The sequence below is a fragment of the Leptonychotes weddellii genome, chromosome 4 (assembly GCF_054177405.1).
Source record: "Leptonychotes weddellii isolate Sample4059 chromosome 4, ASM5417740v2, whole genome shotgun sequence".
Classification (NCBI taxonomy): domain Eukaryota; kingdom Metazoa; phylum Chordata; class Mammalia; order Carnivora; family Phocidae; genus Leptonychotes; species Leptonychotes weddellii.
Window position 1 is genome coordinate 139026727 of NC_138372.1, and position 19389 is coordinate 139046115.

The 19389-nt window shown below is 42.3% G+C and overlaps 1 protein-coding gene across 11 annotated transcripts in view; it reads right to left on the bottom strand.

Moving 5' to 3' along the window:
- Positions 1–19389, bottom strand: part of NCALD (neurocalcin delta) — a 366474-nt gene that overhangs the window by 35942 nt on the left and 311143 nt on the right. Inside the window, exon 1 of one of the 11 annotated variants that reach the window (XM_081816334.1) lies at positions 9107–9235. The exons of the other annotated variants lie outside the window; for them this stretch is intronic. The gene's annotated coding sequence lies outside the window, so the exon portion shown is untranslated. Of the gene's footprint in view, positions 1–9106; positions 9236–19389 lie in introns of those variants that run through there. 11 annotated transcript variants of the gene reach the window in all.

Below are 19389 nucleotides of genomic sequence, written 5' to 3' on the forward strand. Positions count from 1 at the left end.
AATATAAAAAAAGTTTCTGATTTTATTGTGCCATTATAAACAGATTTCCTCCTAAAATGTTTCTAGAATATGTTAACTTTTTTGGTTTTCTTAATAATCCTGGCTAAGAATATCATAATTTGTAAAAATATATTCACACACACACACACATATATAAATATAATTCTTTTATCCATGAAAAAAAGCAACTGCCAGCTATAATTCAGTGGAGTTAAATAGAAAGAGCGTAATTTACGTCTGCATCTTTATTCCTAATAACAACTGTAAAAATAACTAAAATATTCTGAACGTTGTAGTCATGGAGACACTTCTACCTCCAAAGCGTAAAATATAATTTGTTGAGGAATGTCTAGTAAGACAGAATGAAAACTAACCGAGACAAGCAAACCTAATCAAAGTCTTTAAATTCTAGTTTCTCTTCTTTCAATTTGGATTAATTCCTAACAACTTAGAGCCCAGAAATAACCATAACAGAAAGTACCTGGCAAATTTAAAAAGCTTCAGACTAATTAGAACAGAGAAAAGAAACCCATGTATCAGAAATCCAGAAACAGCAGTCAAATAACATGAAATCATCCTGTGTTCTTTCATCTGCAAATGGAGTTGTCTTACACTTTATTTTAACCAAATAAAGTATTTTGACTAGATTCCAATTCTGATGGACCCTGAAGTGGGGAAGGAAAGCTACGTGATGAATAATAGATAAATAAGACGGAGCCCCTATTCTGCAAGAGCTAACAGTCTAGTGTACCAACATACAATGAGAGCTACAAATGTGTACCTTATAGGTAATCTGAAACATTCTAGTCATCACATTAAAAATTAAGAAGAAACAGGTGGATGAATTTTACTAATATATTTCATTTAGCCAAACTGTATTCAAAACGTTATCATTTCAACACGTAATCAATTTAAAAATTATTAATGAAGTATTTTACATCCCTCTTTTTTTGGTCATTGTTCTAAATCTTTGAAACTCAGAATATATTTTGTACTTACAACACATCTCCGTTTGGGCCAGCCACGTTTCCGATGTTTAATAGCCACATGTAGTCAATGCTACTGTATTGAACAGAGAAGACAGCAGGAAGCATAGAAAATATACAAAGAGCTCAAAAGCAAGACCAGCCTCATCGGGGCTATCTATGAGAGCCATAAATAAAACATCTGGGGCGTCTTCAAAGAGGTGGTTGCATCTGAATTGAGTCTTAAGAGTCTTTAAGTTAGGAAATGGTCTACTCAGACTTGCAACTGTGTAAAGAGCTGGCTGATGGCTGAAGGGAAGATCAGATGGTTGGGACAAGGATAGAAGGAATCAACAGTCTAGACAAGAGATGTTGGGGACCAGGGCAAAGGCCAGGGTGGATTTAAAAACTATTCTGGAGGTGGAATTAGGAGATACAGTGACTGACTGGAAATGACGAGACAGTGTTGAAGACATCCTACATGGTTACCCAGCAACCATTTTTCTGACCTTCTCTGTTAACAGAAATTTGATTTTGTTCAGGTGTTTTGTACCTTCTGCAGTGCCTCGTTTGGGGGGGGGGGTGTGAGTGGGAGGAAGATGAAAGGATTCTTAGCCCCAGGAGGGTGGATCTTATCTAGCATAAGCCAATTATAGTAGTTTTATTTATCATCGACTGGCTTAGGAAGGAACATGACATCCAACTTTGGCCAATGAGACTTGTAGATTGGCCTGCAAGGGTGAGGGTGGGATCCCCAGAAGGGCTTCTTAGATCTTTTTTTTTTTTTAAGATTTTATTTATTTATTTGACAGAGACAGAGATAGCGAGAGCAGGAACACAAGCAGCGGGAGTGGGAGAGGGAGAAGCAGGCTTCCCCCCGAGGAGGGAGCCCGATGTGGGACCCGATCCCAGGACCCTGGGATCATGACCTGAGCCGAAGGCAGACGCCCAACGACTGAGCCACCCAGGCGCCCGGGCTTCTTAGATCTTAAGAACAAATACAAGGAGGACAGAGTCTCCTTCTGCCTCTAGTGTGGGGTGTGATGAGGATGTCACGGCTGGGACTGCTGCAGCCAGTGTGGTGTCATCCTGAGCTGAGTCACCCAACGTCTGAGAATGGCAGAGTGGATACACGGCCTCTGGATGACATCGTTCAACCATGGAATTACCCAACCCGGAAACGCTCCACCTCTGGACTTCTTGTTTTGTGAGAGGATATATGTAGGGATCACTTCAGACATATGGGGGTCATCCCTTATTTGCAGGTGACAGCATACTAACAGATAGGAAAAGGGAAGAATCTAGACAATGCCTCAACCACTGGTAATAGCTATGTCTTTCCTTTGCTCAGGATGTTAGACAGCATGTGAAACTCTTTCACCTCACAAATCCTCCTGACAGTCCAGGGAGCTGTTGAGGCAGATGGTCTTGTCTGCTTTGACCTGCATAGCATCCCTCTCCCCAGTTCTTCCTTTGCATTTCCAGCAACTAGTAGAGTACTTGGAATTAAAAAAAAAAAAAAAAAAGACTGCTATCACTTCTTGAGCTTTTTCTAGGTGTCAAAAACTGTTAAATGTTTTATATACAAAATCTCATTTACTCCTCATTTTTATCTCCTCATTTACAGAGCTGACAACAGCGCTGTGAGTGGGTATTATCATCACCATTTAACAGATGAGGAAACTGAAACTCAGAGGGGTTAAATTATAAAATCAAGGTCTCAAAGTTAGTGACGTGAACCCAGGTATGTCTCTCTGGAAAGGTTATATTCTTTACCACCATAATATAATAGCACAGAGCAAGGCCCTGTGTTTATTGAACAAATGAGCCAATCGATAGAATGAAATAAACAGGTGCTCAAAGAGATTAAGTACCTTGCAGAGAGGCACCCAGCTAAAGACATGTCCATGACCTAACACAAGGCTTCTAACCCCAAAGCCATTGTCCTTCCTACCACATTTTGTGACTATCATTTCTCCCCCAGCTTTGTTGAGGTATAAGTGACAAACCATGGCTATCATTTATTTGGCACTTTAAGTTAGAGACCGCTTTGAATGGTTCCTGGCAATTTCTTTGTGTATGAGTCTTTTCTTCGCAACCAGATTATCAATTCCTTGGGATGGCACAGCTTTTCTGTAGCTCTCATAGCGATCAGAATAATGTATTTTTTTCCTAGCTAAGAGCTTGATTTTAGAATACAGTATCCATCATGGTTAGGATGACAATGACTCCTGGTTTGCCTGCAATCGTCTTGATTTACACCTGTTGCACCAGCTTTACTATTAATAGAGTAATAGCAATACTCTGAAAAGTAATCCTGTTTGGACAATAAACTGTATGGTCACCTTAATCATGGTAAACAAGAGCTTAGTTTGGCCTGTTCAGCTATGCTCCATCAACCATGCCCAGCACAGCTGTTTTTGGATAAAGATTGATCCAGTCGTCAAGGTTCATATTCAACACCGGAACACAGAGAGCTTTCATGCATAGAGCCTACCATACCTCCCCACCTCTTCTGTCCCCCATTTATCCCATATTCTCCTGTCTCTCAAAATCTCTTCTCCTTTGTATCACGGGTTTCCCTCCCAGCAGCCTCTTTCCAGCCTGCATCTCACATCCTAAGGTGCGCCAGCAGAATGGGGTAATAGGTTTGAAAAGTCAGGGAAATGCATTCTAACAATCCTGTTACTGTGCAGCAGCTGTTCATGGCTGAAATCTTTGTATCTAACGATCGACACCGCTTTGTAAACAATAAGATAGGAAAAAGCAAACCTTTTGTGGCTAACCATCCACCTTTTGGCCTCTATGTTGTATGTGAATACGTATATGCCCTGGGAATGTGGGCTCACATGGTCAACTAGAATGAATATATATATATATATATTTTTTTTTTTTTTTTACCAGCGAAAATGTATCATGGTGGCAACAAGAGATTCCCAACAAGTTAATGCCATTATGAGCTCAGCTTAAACTACTTTGAGCTCTGGAATTAATTATGACTAATGAGGTGAGAATAAGGAGCAAAATAATTTTTTTTCTTTTAAGATTTATTTATTTATTTGAGAGAGAGAGAGAGCATGATCTGAAGCGGACTCTGTGCTGAGTGCAGAGCCCAATGCCAGGCCCAATCCCAGGACCCTGAGATCACAACCTGAGCCAAAACCAAGAGTCGGATGCCCAACCGACCACACCACTCAGGCACCCCAAGGAGCAAAATAATTCTTAGACTATGCATATTGAGGTATCTTATCAGAGGGGACCTACCAGAGATTAAATTTTTGTTCCCCCTCTTTTTTATTAAGACAAATGGCAAAAATCAGATCTCAGTGGCCTCATTTAATAAATGTAGACCTAGAGGCCTTGCTCTCTATGGAGAGGAGTGTTTCAAGAGCCTTCATTCTGACAATTTAATAAAAAAGCTGGTTCATTGTGTTAAAAACCTTGGGAAAGAGATTCCATGAGGCGGCAGATGCTTTAAGAGGCCTTCACTCGGCACACGTGGGGCTCACCGGCATCCTAAAAGTAGCTGTACAGGGGAACTTTCTTGGTTGGGACATCCTCTTGCCTGACTTGTCAGCAGGACCAGCTAGGAGTCCCTGAAGCAGTGAACAAGCAGTGACTGTCAGACTGCACAGGGTCAGTGTCCAACATCACACAATGCGACAGTGAGAAGCAAGTATGGGGTAGAGACCTTAGCAACTTATGGTAGGCATGTAGAAGTCAGGGTCATTTCTGAATTGAATAAGGCCCGGAGACTGCTGAACAATTAAAGGAAGGATCAGATTAAGAGAGATGTATTAGCTTCCCTGCTTGTAGGATATATGGGAATTCTGAAAATTTAACTAAAAAATAAGAGAGATGTCACTTCACTTGTACCCCATTGTACCCCATGTTGTAGAATAGTTCCCCCAGTTGTAAATGCATCTGACAAGAGAATCTGGCTGGATGAGATTGTTCTGGTAAGATCTGGCTCAAACATACACTATACATAGTGTGTTTTGTTTTATGGTTATTAAATTAATCTTACTAGAATCTCTGCTATGCAATGTGTACGTTGTTGATTCTTATTCACCCTGACAATAAATTACGCCATGGTACCCATGATAACTTCTGGAGGGATTAATGCAGTCAAAGGCAATAGTGGCCCCTTCTCACTTGCCTATGTCTCTGTCTTCTCTTTAAGATTTTATTATTCCTTTATCAACAACATCTTTCCCATAAGCAAAACAATCTCACGCTGTAATCCTTTTTCCTTTCCTTGCTTCTTCCTGGGCTCCATGTCAATATTTACACATCACCTCTCACTCCTACTGTTTGCCTATGATGGCCTTCAGATCCTGTTCGCAACCTCTCATCAAATAACCTCAGATTTTCCATTATTTAATATCATCTCGTATAACATTCCCACTTTGACAGGACAACAACTTGCCAAAGTCCAGTGCTAGCCTCTTTTAAAAAGAAAATTAGTTGAACACTCAACCATGGTGAGCTGTGAGAATATTATCCAATGCTGTTTGCTAATTTCTCACTGTTCCCTCAATTTTCATGGTCTCTGTGGAAGCCAATAAAGAACATGGCCCGAGCTCAGAAAGCTGCTGGACCAACTGCTCAGAGGGGCTTGCCATCACTAACTCCTATGATTCCTCTTCCCAAAGAGTAAGAAAAAAGGGGGAGAAGAAAGGTGAGAAGGAAATTTGGCTGTCTTTCTTCCTTTCCTTAGTCTGATGAAGTATCTTGAATTCCAACAGTCCAAAAAATCTCATTTTCTCATGACATTATTTTTCATTTGTCCTCCATCACCCCCATTTCCAGATAGTCACTGGTTTTTTTCCATTCTATTAACCACATACATCTCCTATCAATCTCAGAAAAGTTTATTTTATTGTTTCCCCTTTCTCTATCCCTTGCCCACACTGCCTTTATTTGTTTCTAGAAAAATGCCCAGATACAATCAGCCTTCAACAGATACTGATAGAGTGAATGTGAACATAATTTCTTGCTTGCACTAGTGTATTCATTTCCTAACTAGTCTCCCCTCAAGATTATTCCTCACACAGCTATCAGAGAGGATATTTTTTAAAAACTCACATCTCTCTATGCCACTTTGTTGCTTGCAAACACCAATAACGGACCATTGTCTTCAATGTCAAGTCTAACCTCTCAGTCTGACGTTACAAATTGCCTCAAAATCTGGCCCAAACCTGTCTTTTCTAAAGCTTTTGACCCTCTCTTGATTCACTCCTGCTGTAGCCACAGAGAGGGGCAGGCTCTTCTTAAATGGCCATGAGCTCTTGCCCTCACTACCCTTCCTCATATGGCCCCGGCTTCTACCAAATAAAGCCTGAATCAATGCTCAGTCTCTAGTTACAAATGATCATTCATTGAGCATGTTCTGGGTGTCAAATGCTATCTTGAGTATATTAGATACCATTCCAGTATTTCTTCTATTCTATTCTATTATTATCCAATAATAACAATGAAAGTTAGGCATTAATTCATTCCCTAACTTGTGCATCCACTTGATAATGCCGAATCCAGGATCTAACCCCATATATCTGCCATCAAAGACTAGCTACTCTTACCCACCAAGTACACCATCTCCCACTCCACCCCACCCCCCTGCCATTTGTCTCTAGCTAGTGCTCACCGTATTATGCGAGAGTTGCTGTTGATAGATGAAAGTTCCCTGGAGGGATTGTGAACACCTCAATAGCAAGGCTGGTAGTTATACATCTGCACACCTCTAATGCTCAGCATAACACTGACACATAGGTTGTGCAAAACCCTTTTTTTTTTTTTTTTTTGGTAATTTAATTTGAATCTATGCATCCAATAACAGGAAGAAGCTCGATCCCGGTTGGATCAGATAGTTGAGCCACATGTAGATCTCAGAACTCTTTTACCTAGAAAGAGCAAATCCAGTACTCGATTGGATAAGGAAGCTGAATCTCTACTTCCATCTCCAACCTACTCCATAAATTATTATTTTGAATTCATCTATAGGAACCTGGCAGTGTAATATTCATGGCAGCTGTCTGTAATTCAACCAGCCAAGCATACAAGCAGAAACCCCACATTTTCAATAACAGCATTGCTTAAACTGAAATGCCTTTTGGAAGACAAAGAAACATTCATAAAATGCAACAGTAGTGAATATTGATAATGAGAAAGTTTGACAACAAAGTGTCTTGCTGATTTATGCAGTCCTTCCATGCCAATGGCTAGAAGAAATTCTTATAAAGATTCTGTCTTCTCAGCCTTGGCAACATGCCAGAAAGGTTGTCGGTGTCTTTAAAGAGGAGGAAACTGAGAGGGAGGGGAGGTGGGAGGAGAGGGAAGGAGAAAGAAGGGAGGGGGGAGGTGGGAGAGAGAGAGAGACTGACTTGCCTTTAATCCCCTGGTACATAGGGGAAATTGTAAGCAGTAAAATGAAGAAAACAAGACTTTTTTTTTTTTTTTTCCCCTGGAAGGCGCTCTCATCTGAATTCCAGATTGGTCTTGAGAATATCGCAGGGACCTGCATACTCTCAGGGCTGGGAGAGCAGTGTTTTCTTTTCCACTCTTACTTCAATTCAGTCATACAACAAAGAGTTCTGAAGAACAAGCTAGACATACATCCCCAAAGAAGACCAGAAAAAGTCACCAAAGTTTCAGGTTACCAGACTGAATTTCCAAGGGCAGCAATCTCTATTAATAATTTCCTACCCCTGTGTGAAAAAAAATGTGAAAATACATAGCTACCCCCAAAGCTTGACTTGGGTAGCAATATCTGATGCTGAGAATGTTGGATAAAAATGTATTATCAACAGCTCACTTCAGAGGAGAGGATGGCCTGGTCCCTGATGAAACACTGCCCCAAACTTACTCCACCTTAATAATTCAGTAAAGGGCATTCACTCCTGCATTCTGTCACTGGCCACACCAGACCCCAAGAGGTTAGTCAAGACAGTGGGCAGTAAACAAGCTGACCCAAGGTTATGGCTCCAGTCCCATTAGTCTGGTTCTGACATGACTTTCTAAGAGCTACCCACTGATAATACAAGATTAGGCCTGGTTAGAGAACATCTCATCCCATTTCTCCTGGTGGAACACCTCAGATACTGACAATTTGTCATGCCAAGAACACATAGCCTTTTTTCCACTCCTCCCACACTGCTTGGCTGGCCAGGCTAGCAACAGACTTTATTTTTACAGTGCTTATCCCTGCAGCTTTACCTCCAGGCCAGTGGGCCCTGAAGCAGCTAGAAACAAGAGCCAGCTGGGGGCCCAGCTGAGCAGCCAGCCACTTGGAGCCTTCCACACTAGGAGAAGAAAAGGATTGGCCAAAGGCCATACCGCGAAATGTTCTGGGAAGGACAGATGACAACATGAGGGGGAAGGGAGTCTGTTCATCCTAAAGCAAATGCAAACCGACACGTGGATTAGGGGTAGCTGAGGTTCTGGGAGAGCATCTGACTGTCTTCGTCAGATGCAGCAAACTCCTTGCTAATTCAGATAAATGAAGAAAGGCCGGTGTGCATTAGTGAAATTCCAAAACCGTAGAGCATCGGCTGTTTCTTTGAAGTCCATAAAGCAACTCAACTTCATTTTAACCATAAGTTCCAAAGTGAGGTGTGGCCGTGCCCTCTGCTACTGAATCTGACTCTCACTGGGCAGAAGCGGCAGGCATTTAAATTCAACAGCTCATGAAGTTAAGCCCAGCAAAGGTCTGCTCTCATGAAGACGGTACAGATCATCCCTTATACTCTTGTTTACCATATTTATTTACCAGGCTGGCCTTTCTTCAGAGGCATCATGGAGATAAACCCAGGGCCAGCTCAGTTCAAATGGTCATAAATTGCCAGTTAGCAGTGTGCAAGTGGATGAGGTTTTTCCTTTATGGCTCGAAGCCTTGTGCTCCATCCCTTCCTCATGGGAGCTGTGAAAAGTTTGAACAGATGTTCAGATTCAGGGGGAGGGACGCTTTACTGCTGCTCTATTTACTTCCTCCAGCAGGATCCGTTTTCATTTCCTTGTGGACTAGAGAGAACAATTCTACCAGCCTGACAGCTACCTGGGGGAGGGGAAGTCTGGGATCCCGGTTCCCATGAAACATGACGAATTAAGAAAGGAATGCAAGTATGCCACGAAACCACACTTACCTCTGGCTTCTAGTTCCCAAAATTAGGTCAGCAAGTTTGCTGGAGGAATATCTCAGTCTCTGGGTGCATTAGTGAAGCAGACGATCAGCAGGAACACGAGCTCATTTAGTGCACCTTGCATCTGTATTACCACAGGCGGCCTCTCCAGCTTAGCAGGAAGGGGTGTGTGAGTGTGCAGAGAACCTATCTCTGACAGTGTTGCCCTTTGACATTTATTTTCCTTCAGTATTTACCCTGGGATTGAATGGTGTTTGTTTTGGGCATTATAATAAGAACTCTCCATAAAATCTCTTGGATGAAAGTGCATTAACCAAACCACCCAATCAACAAATATTTATTGAACATGCACAAGATGCAAGGTGCTGAGAAAGGAAGGGGCAGCTCTGCCCTTCAAGACCTAATTTAGTCGGAGGTAGCAAAAATATTTATAGACATGGCCATGTGGAGACTTTCATTTGTCTCCCAATCTCTCCTTCCTCTTAGTAATAGAATTTCCCAAGCTGGGCATGTGGCTAGAGATGATGTTTCTTGGCTTGTCGTCAGTTGGTCATGAGATTAAGTTCTGTCCAATGGATATGGGATGTGAGTAGATGTGCGATGTGCAACTTCCAGGTTATGTCTTTAAAAGGAAGCCACTTGCTTACTTTTCCTACCCACTGCCCCCCTTCTCAGGGCCTAGTGTGTGTGGGAGTGTGAGCTAAATTCTACCATCATGAGAATACAGTATGGTGGGGAAACAACATGGAAGGAGTTGGGCACTTTATGACCCTGGGAGATCATCTCCTCTCCCTTGACTATTTATCAACTGGAGACAGAGAGAGAGAGAGAGAGAGAGGGAATCCTTCTGCTTTCTTTAAGCCACTGTTATTTGATCTCTGTTAAAGCAACTGAATCAATATCCCAACTAACGTATATATATTTTCCCTATTAGATGAGGAATTTTTGGAAGCTTCTTTATTTCCCCAGCCCCATCACAGAGCCCACACAGAAAAGTGCTCATCTCATATTTGTGCATGATGATACAGAAATACAGTTAATAAAAATCCCATTGTGTTCTTGTGAAATACTTTAATACCATCATATGTATTATAAGAAAATAAAACGATTACCTTATAAGGACAACTCTAGAGTGATGTCTGGCTTGGCTTTTAAGAGCACAACAAAAAAAGAAGACATGTGGAACATAACATTAATCTGTTAGTGTATGAAAGGTGAAAGCTATTTCACGAGAGGATTTTATCAGATGACCAAAAGGCATAGAGAAAAGAATAAGAGAATAGACCTTTTCCTCTGGTCAAGCATAGTCACATAACTTAGCACTGGTTTACAGACCCTGCTATCTGGATAAGGTCTACGTTTAATAAAAAATGGAAATGAGGGGCGCCTGAGTGGCTCAGTCCTTAAGTGATTGCCTTCGACTCAGGTCATGATCCCAGGGTCCTGGGATCGAGCCCCGCATCGGGCTCCCTGCTCGGCGGGAAGCCTGCTTCTCCCTCTCCCGCCCCCCCTGCTTGTGTTCCCTCTCTCGCTGTGTCTCTCTCTGTCAAATAAATAAATAAAAATTTTTAAAAAATGGAAATGAGATGACCAACAACAGTGCTGCAGAAAGGTACCTGACATCGACTGGTGCTTCTTACCTGTGACTTTGTTAATTACCACTTTAGAATCGCTTTCCTCCCTATGAACTGTGTCACCGTGGCACATTCTTACTTCCTTTGAGCCTAGTCTCCTCATCTCTACAATGGCAATGCACTCAACCAGCATTCACTGTGTGTATATCAGGCACCGTTCTAGGCCGTCCGCCTGAGGCCGAAGGAGAAACAACCACCAGCATGAATAAGGAAATTATCTGGTCTGTAAATGGTGAGAAGTACTTACAGGATAAAATGAGAGCAAAGGAGAGCAAGAAAACTGGCGGCAGCAATTTCAAGGATGGTGTTCACAAGAGTGCGCCATGAGCAAAGAGGTGGCTCAGATTAGGGTAGAGGCAATGCAAGTGGCAAGCTGTGGCGGAATTCTGGATCTGGTTTGAAGGTAAACAGAATTTTGCGACAGGCTGGATGTGAGATGTGAGAGGAGGTGAGGAATCCAGGGTGACTCAGGTTTCTGGCTCAAGATAAATTGGAAGGATGCAGTGGTCAACCAATACAAGGAAAGGTGTAGGTAAAGTAATCTTGTCCAGAAGATCAGGAGTGGCCACAAGGTGCCCAGGTATTTGGTGTAACACTATTCCAGGTGTTTTTGTGAGGGTGCTTTTGGATGAAATTAACATTTGAATTCAGTCGATATGGGGTGGGCCTCATCCAATCAAGTGAAGGCCTGAATAGAACAAAAAGACTGACTCTTTTCCCAAGTAAGAGAGAATTCTTCCTGCACGACTGCCTTTGAAATGGGACACGGGCTTTTTCCTGGCTTTAGACTCAAACTGAAATATCAGCTCTTCCTGGGTCTTGAGCCTGCTGGTTTTCAGACCACAACTAAACCATTGGCTCTCCTGGTTCTCAGCCTTTGGCCTCAGACTGGAACTAAACCATCATTCTCCTCTCCAGCTTGCCAACTCACCCTATACATCTTGGGACTTGCCTGAATCCATAATCCTTATAATAGATAAACATCCATCCATCCATCTATCCTTCCATCCATCCACCCTATTGGCTCCGTTTCTCCGGAGAACCTGATTAACATGTGGTGCTAAATATCAAGGGGAAACTTCAGGAGGCAGTTGGATATGAGTCTGGAGTTTGGAACCGAGCTCAGGGCTGGTACTATATATTTGGGAATCACTGGCAAAGATAGTATTTAAAGCCAGGAAGACTGGGTGAGATCACTGAGGGAATAAATATTGATAGAAAAGAGGAACGGTTCCTGAGTTCTGGGTCTCTGCAATGTCTAAATATCAGGGACCTCAGCCACAGAGATTGAGAAGGAGCAGCCATGGAGACGGGAGGAAACCAAGGAAGCGTGTTGTCCTGAAGCCAAGAAGAAAATCACATCAAGGAGGAAGGAGTGCTCTCTTCTAACAAATGCTGCCGACTGGTCACTGCCATTGGTAAATGCCATTGCATTTAGCAATTCAGTGGCCATCAGTGACCTTGACAAGAAAAATAGCACTGGAGAGGTGGGGCCAAAGCCTGGTGGAGTGGGTTTAGGAGTAAATATGAGAAGGGAAGTTGGAGACAGTGAGTATGAGCCCTCTTTGAAAGAGCTTTTTTCAAAGGGGATGAAAAAAAAAACAACAGGACCGTCACTGGCAGAGGAAAGGGGACCAAAAGAAGGATTTTTTTTTTTTTTTAATACGAGAGCGCTAACGGCATGTTAGCAATACCGTTAGCTGTCCTCTATGGAGCACTTAACCGTGGTGCTAGGTACTCGACCTGTGACAACCTATTGAATCCTCCTAACGGCTTTGCAGTGCAGACATTAATACCTCTGTCTTCCATGCAAGGAAACAGATGTTAAGAGAAAGTGAGAAACTTTCTAAAACCACATTTAGTCAGTGGCTGTGCCAGGATTTAATTCCAGGTTGTCCTAACTCAAAAACAGGGATTCTTTACCACGACAGTCTATTTATCACCTCCTGTAACAGCCTGCTTCTCATCGAGCCTGCCTCCCTCAGGGAGATTGAGCCTGCAAGGGCCCCAGGCAAATGGTAACTATCAGGATTTTCAGGGGATGTGGAAAGCTCCTAACTGTGCTGAGCAGTGTGCAAAGAGATTTTTGTCCTTCTCCAGTCCCAACCTTTAGGAAGGCAGCGGATAATACAACATCCTTACGTGGACTTGTATACACAGCACCGCAGGAAAATGGCCCTTACATCACATCCAGGGAGAGCGACAAGTAGTAGTGTGCAAATTCTATTTTCAGATCAGGTGCCCTTCCTTGCCTTGCACGCGGGTATGGATCCAGGGAGCTTCATAAACATTTGCTGCTCCTGCAGGTGCTACGTGAAACAGAAGAGGCCGCTGTTCTGGAGCTGGGGCGCTGTGGCAAGAGGCTCACTGCTAGCCTGACAGTGAGAACTCCCGGGGTCTCTGGCTATTGTCAAACCCCAACATGTACAAAAATCCAATATACCAAGATTAAATCAGGCTGCAATATGACAGATTCCTTTTATTTATTTATTTATTTTTAAAGATTTTATTTATTTATTTGAGAGAGAGAATGAGAGACAGCACGAGAGGGAAGAGGGTCAGAGGGAGAAGCAGACCCCCCGCTGAGCAGGGAGCCCGATGTGGGACTCGATCCCGGGACTCCAGGATCATGACCTGAGCCGAAGGCAGTCGCTTAACCAACTGAGCCACCCAGGCGCCCGACAGATTCCTTTTAAAAACTGCATCATTAATTTTTTTTTTTTCTTAGTGAAAAGTAAGCTGCTCCTGGAATCTTTGCTCATGCTCGGAATAAGATTTGATTCCAGAGCCATATGGAAATTCCCTGAAGAGAAAGGGGGTGTATGTGTAGGGGAGGGGTAAGAATGAGGAGAGAGTGTCTTCCGAACCCGGTGCTACCCTGTAAGATGATGAGCCTGACACCTCAATTCAAGGGACAGCAAGAGTGAGCAGGTGAAGAGCTTAAGGAAACTCCCTGGGTTAAGACAGGATGCCCTGGGAACAGCCATTTCAATTAGTGCCAGACTGGCTTGAACTGAGGATTAAGAGGTCACTTCCAACTGTAGCTCCTCTCCTCGGCGATGTAGCACGACCCTCGCTCCCGTGCACTTCTTACAGAGCATACGTTCCTAGGCGTGACTGGTGCTTTATTTCTCGCATACAGAGCTCCACTGAAAGCCTTATGCACCCTTCCCGTTCCCAGGGGAGAACACTGATAATGCTTTCAGAAATGCCTTTCACGCCTTCCCACACACACCTACTTATTTTCAGTTGCTAACTTTTATGGAGAGTGGGCTTGTTTTGTCTTTTACAAAATAGCCCATAGGTAGTGCCTTTACTACACATCACAGAGGCGTTCTTTACGGCTTTTACAGAGGTCTCTCCATCATCTCTGCATTACGACACAAACATTAGAAGCCTGGTCAGCAGGAGAAAAATAAGCAGTAAATTCCATTTTAATTTGGAACAATTGAACTTCGTTCATAATCTTAGAATTTTTTTTCTTGGTTGTAGAAATGATGCATGCTCTTCACTGGAAACAAATTCAACTAACACAGAAAAGTATAAAGGAGAATGTGAAAAATTTCTAACAATCCCATCCCTCGAAGAGCATGATTAATAATTTATGAATAGCCTTCCAGATTATTCTCTATATGTCATACATATATGTTAGAGATCCCTGATCTTAACTTCTTAGAGTTGTGTGAGAAAGTCTGTGTGCATGTATGTGGACGCATTTTTAAGGATAAGGGACTATAACTTCCATCAGTTTTCAAAAAAGCTCAACATAAATATAAATATGTATCTACCTAAAAATATACATATATGCAAAATGTATATGTAAAATACATATATGAATATATAACATATAAAGTATAACATATATAACTATATATATATACGCATATATACATTCCTATTTAGTTTGCAAAAATCTAATCATAACCTACATATAACCCTGCAATTCATTGTTTTCCCCTTACGGATATTTTTCCATTTTAGAAGTAGTTGTCATTCCTGCTATTATTTTATTATCACTTGGTTTTTCTCCCTTTAAGTGCCCAAATCTGGGGTTTGGGGACAGAAAAATTTGGATTGGATGCCTGGCTCCACCATTTACAAGTTCCATTAAGTTTGGCAAGTTACTCAGGGTTTAGAAGTCTCGGTTTTGTCATCTGTGAAATCAATTAGAATTATAATAGCATTAATGCAAGGAATAAATAATGAAATATATTTTAGGCAGCTACCACTTGCAATGTCTGGCACAGAGTACATATTCAATAAACATTAGCACTTTCAGGAGGTAGAATGCACTCGGTCACATTCATATATCTAACAACATCTGGAGAAGGTTTTTAAAATCAGGATTTAGGATGACAATAAAGTGGATTATTGAGACTAAAGCTGAAGGCACATTCTGGAATCAGATGGTATTATCCATTCTGTAGGAGTAAGTCAGCCAGCAAATGATGATTTGTACAGCTGTAAATCTGACAGAGGATCAGGTGTCGGCCACAGTCAGCCTACCCAGCATGGCTAAAGGAACTGCCCGTGGACTGAGCTAATTGGGACCCTCTGGGATCCTCCTCTTCTGTGATGTTGAGAAGGTCATGATCCATACCATGTCTCCTCATTCCAGTGGGTTTGCCTTCCCATTTCTGGGTCTTGTTACAAAGCTCTCAGACTCCGTCTGCAAATGCTGCACGTTCAATGACAGTGCAGAATTCCTCTAGCCTCTGTGTGATGCTGGTGGCCTGCCTCACGTATTAACACGCATGGCTTTGGCCTCCCAGTGCTCTCTGTCCTGCTCGTGTCCACTCTTGACCTCTGGTGTGCCTGGCAGCTCGGCACCAGGGCAGGCCACCATGACCCCCACTCACGGGGAACAACTATATGCCAGGCATGTGCTAAATACTATGCGCCTTAGATCAAGAGTCGCCGGCTCTACCGACTGAGCCGGCCAGGCGCCCCCGAGAGCCCTGGTGCTTATGAATGCTGCCCCCACAGCTTTTGATGCTGTGTAATGAGTTACATGTTACGCCGGCAAGACGGGTGGAAAAGGAGAAAACACCAATTTGGTACCCACTGGAAGCTTCCCTTAGAGCAGATTCCACAGCAGGCTTTCTTCTCATAGGAGGTCTCTCTCCAGCATGTTACATTCAAATTCATGGTCCACCACTGCTCTCCAGAGCTTCAATGAACTCCTTCAGCTTTGTGGGAAGACCAATGAGAAAACTGAGTGGAAAGGGTATGTTACTTTGTGTGTGGTCAGCAGAATAATGAGCCCCAAAGATGTCCACGTCCTAATCTCTGAAACCTGGGAATATGTTGCCTTACATACATGGCAAAACAGGTTTTGCACATATGATTAAGTCAAGAATCTGAGATGGGAAGGTCATCTTGGATTACCCAGGTGGGCCCAATGTGGTCTCAAGGATGCTCATAAGAGGGAGGCAGGAGTGTTAGAGTCAGAGAGAAGACAAGACAGAAGAAGCAGGGGTCAGAGCGACACAGACAACCCATAGAAGCTAGAAGAGTCAAAGAAAGACCCTCCTCTACTGTCTCCAGAAGGGAGCTCTGTTCTGTGGACCCATTTTAGGCTTCTGACCTCCAGAACTGTAAGATAATAAATTTATTGTTTCAGGCCACTACATTTGTGTGGATTTGTTACGGCAGTCATAAGAAACTAATACAATGCCCATATCCCAAGTATCTTATAACAATATTGTCCAGCATTAAACTAGAAGTCCTATACCAAATTTATTTGAATCCATAAGATTAATGCTTTCTGGTGCTTCAAGGAGCCCATCAGTGATGTCCTAACTGATCTGGTTCTCCCTCTTCATAAAGAAAATGAATTATAATATACTACCTGTGAGCTTTTAATTGAACATTGACTGTAAACTCTACATTTTTCCAAAACCTAGGAGTAGACGGCCTAGGCATGCTATCCTCTGAGACACACTCACTCACTGACCCACAGCTTTACAGATCTAAAACAGGCAGGCATGTTTGGAAGTGAAATGCAAGTCCCCCCCCCCCTTTTTTTTTTCTGAGACACTTGTGAACATTTTCAACACCCACCTACAATAGCAACTTTCATCAGATCAATTGTACGAAGGTTAAAAGGTCTTCCTAATTTTGAGTCAAATAAATGACTTGAAGAAGAGAGTGTCCCTGTTTGTTTACAAATATAAATTTAGAAGCACTGTGAAATCTCAAACAAAATTAGCCACCAGGGAGAAAAGAAATCAAATAACCTAATTAACCAGGGCTGAGCCACTTACATTCACAGGACTCTGCATAATGCTGGCCAGCCGGACTGAACAGAGAATAGACAAACACTGATGGAAGAACCAGCAGCCCAGGAATAGAATTCAAACAGCAGAGTGAAGATCATTAGCAGACTGATGAGGCTTTTGTTGTCCCGGTCACTGAGCATGAAAAAGAGTCCTATAGCTCTGGAAGGTTCCTAACCATCACCATTGCTATTTGATTAAGCCAGGAAACGTCAGATTTCAGAAATGCATCCTTTGTGGCCATACATTTCAGAGAGCAGGCTTTGGTTTTTGGAAAACCTGCTGTGTATCCCTGTGCTCTCCAAGTGGACACCACAGTAACTGATGTTTCTGTGTAGATACCAGACTGCTTTGAAATAGCCAAAGGAACATAAGTTGGTTCTCTTGTATAATTCATTTCTCCAGTCAAGAGCTCCAAATAGCTATGTGCCTGGTACACTAGACTAAGTCTCTTAAAGAAATCTCATCTAAACCTGGCATTATACTGGTTAGCTGAAATTACTGTGATTATTTTCTTTTTCTGGATTTTCCCCAATACCAATGGTCTCCTTATCAACCGGCTCCTTCTTACTCTGTGATAGTAAAAATTTACACTGAACAAATGATTCAAAATACCGAATCACTACACAAACACCTTGTTGCTTTCCTGCAAAGAAGTAGGATGGCAAATAGTTGCTATTTCTTTACCGGGAAAAAATAACGTTAGAGTGAGTGGCTTGCCTCTGTGTGCTAGCTGTCATCTGGGACAACAGAGACTCTTGACCCACTTGGCAAACAGCATGAACTTCCAAGTCTCTTTTGCTCCCCCAGAGCACAGGGCAGAGACAGACATAGCCCAGATTTCCCAAAAGTCATGATTTCAAATAATTTTATTTTCAACGCAGTGACTTGTTTAATCTACAACTAAATGTGGTTTAATCCTTATACTGGTTGAAGACTGTTAATATAAATGTTTAAAAAACAGATAAAATCTTTAGACTGTGTTACAATTCAGGGTTAAGATAATATGGTCGCTGTATTTTTATACATTATCATGTGCATTAATAAGGTTTAAATTTAACTCCCCAAGTCAGCGTACCTTACAATGCACAAGAGTTCAAACGAATGAGCTTCCTTTCCTTGTCATTGCAGCCTGTGGACCTGATAGAAGTCCCAATTCCTCCCTATCAAGTTGCCTGCCCTCCTTCTGCCCACCCTCTCCAAAAAACAAAACTAAAAAGTGACTGCCATCCAGTAAGTGCAGATGGGTGAACCCACAAGCAGTAAGGAGCCGCGGTTGGACTGTGTCTGACACGACCCTCTGCAGAGTTCTAGCAGCAAACCACTTTAGCATCATAATACCTCCAGATGAGCAAGTCAAGGTGGGTCAGAGTGGGAGAAAACTCACAAAAATGCATCATTCCTGGGACGCAGCAGCCCGAAGCATAGAAGAAAAGCTTTACTTATTTGGGAAACTGCTGAAAAGAAACACTACTCATTATAAAATAGTCAAAGAAAATAGCCCATTCTTGTTCCATCTCTCTTCTCCATTTAAACCTGCAAAGCCTATGGTTATTTTTTTTTCTGTGTCAAATGCAACTTTCTTCCTTTCTTTTTTTTAATTTAAATTCAATTAGCCAACATATAGTGCGTCATTAGTTTTTGAAGCCTATGATTATAAAACATATTTGGTGGTCGCCTTTACTGCCTATGCCTGGATTTTCAGAAAGGATCAGACTAGATACTAAAGGACCCAACAGAACATTAACAGATGGGTCTAATTCATAAGGGAATCATTAAGATTATATTTTATATTTGTGGAGAGTTTAATTTTTGCAAACTACTTCCATGACTGTTTTGAAGTGGGATGCCAAGATTATTAAGAAGTCATTTTGGGGGCACCTGGGTGGCTCAGTCGTTAAGCATCTGCCTTAGGCTCAGGTCATGATCCCAGGGTCCTGGGATCGAGCTCCGCATCGGGCTCCCTGCTCCGCAGGAAGCCTGCTTCTCCCTCTCCCACTCCCCCTGCTTGTGTTCTCTTTCTCGCTGTCTCACTCTCTGTCAAATAAATGAATAAAATCTTTAAAAAAAAAAAAAAAAAGAAGTCACTTTGGATATGTGGAAAAGAGTGGCACCAAGTTAAGACCATAACTCACATTTCTTGATTCTTGGTCCTATTAACAAAATAATCTCAGAAAACACTGCCCCCCGCCCCAGCAAGAGTAGGTGAGTTGAATATTTAACCCTGAACACCCAAGGCACTTTCTATGGCAGTAATCGGAGTTATAAATAGTAACTAGATTATTTTCATTCATTCATTTAATGAATATTCTACAAATAGGCACTATCTGAGTCCCAACTATGTGCTAGAGAGAAGATCAAGATGGGCACGGGC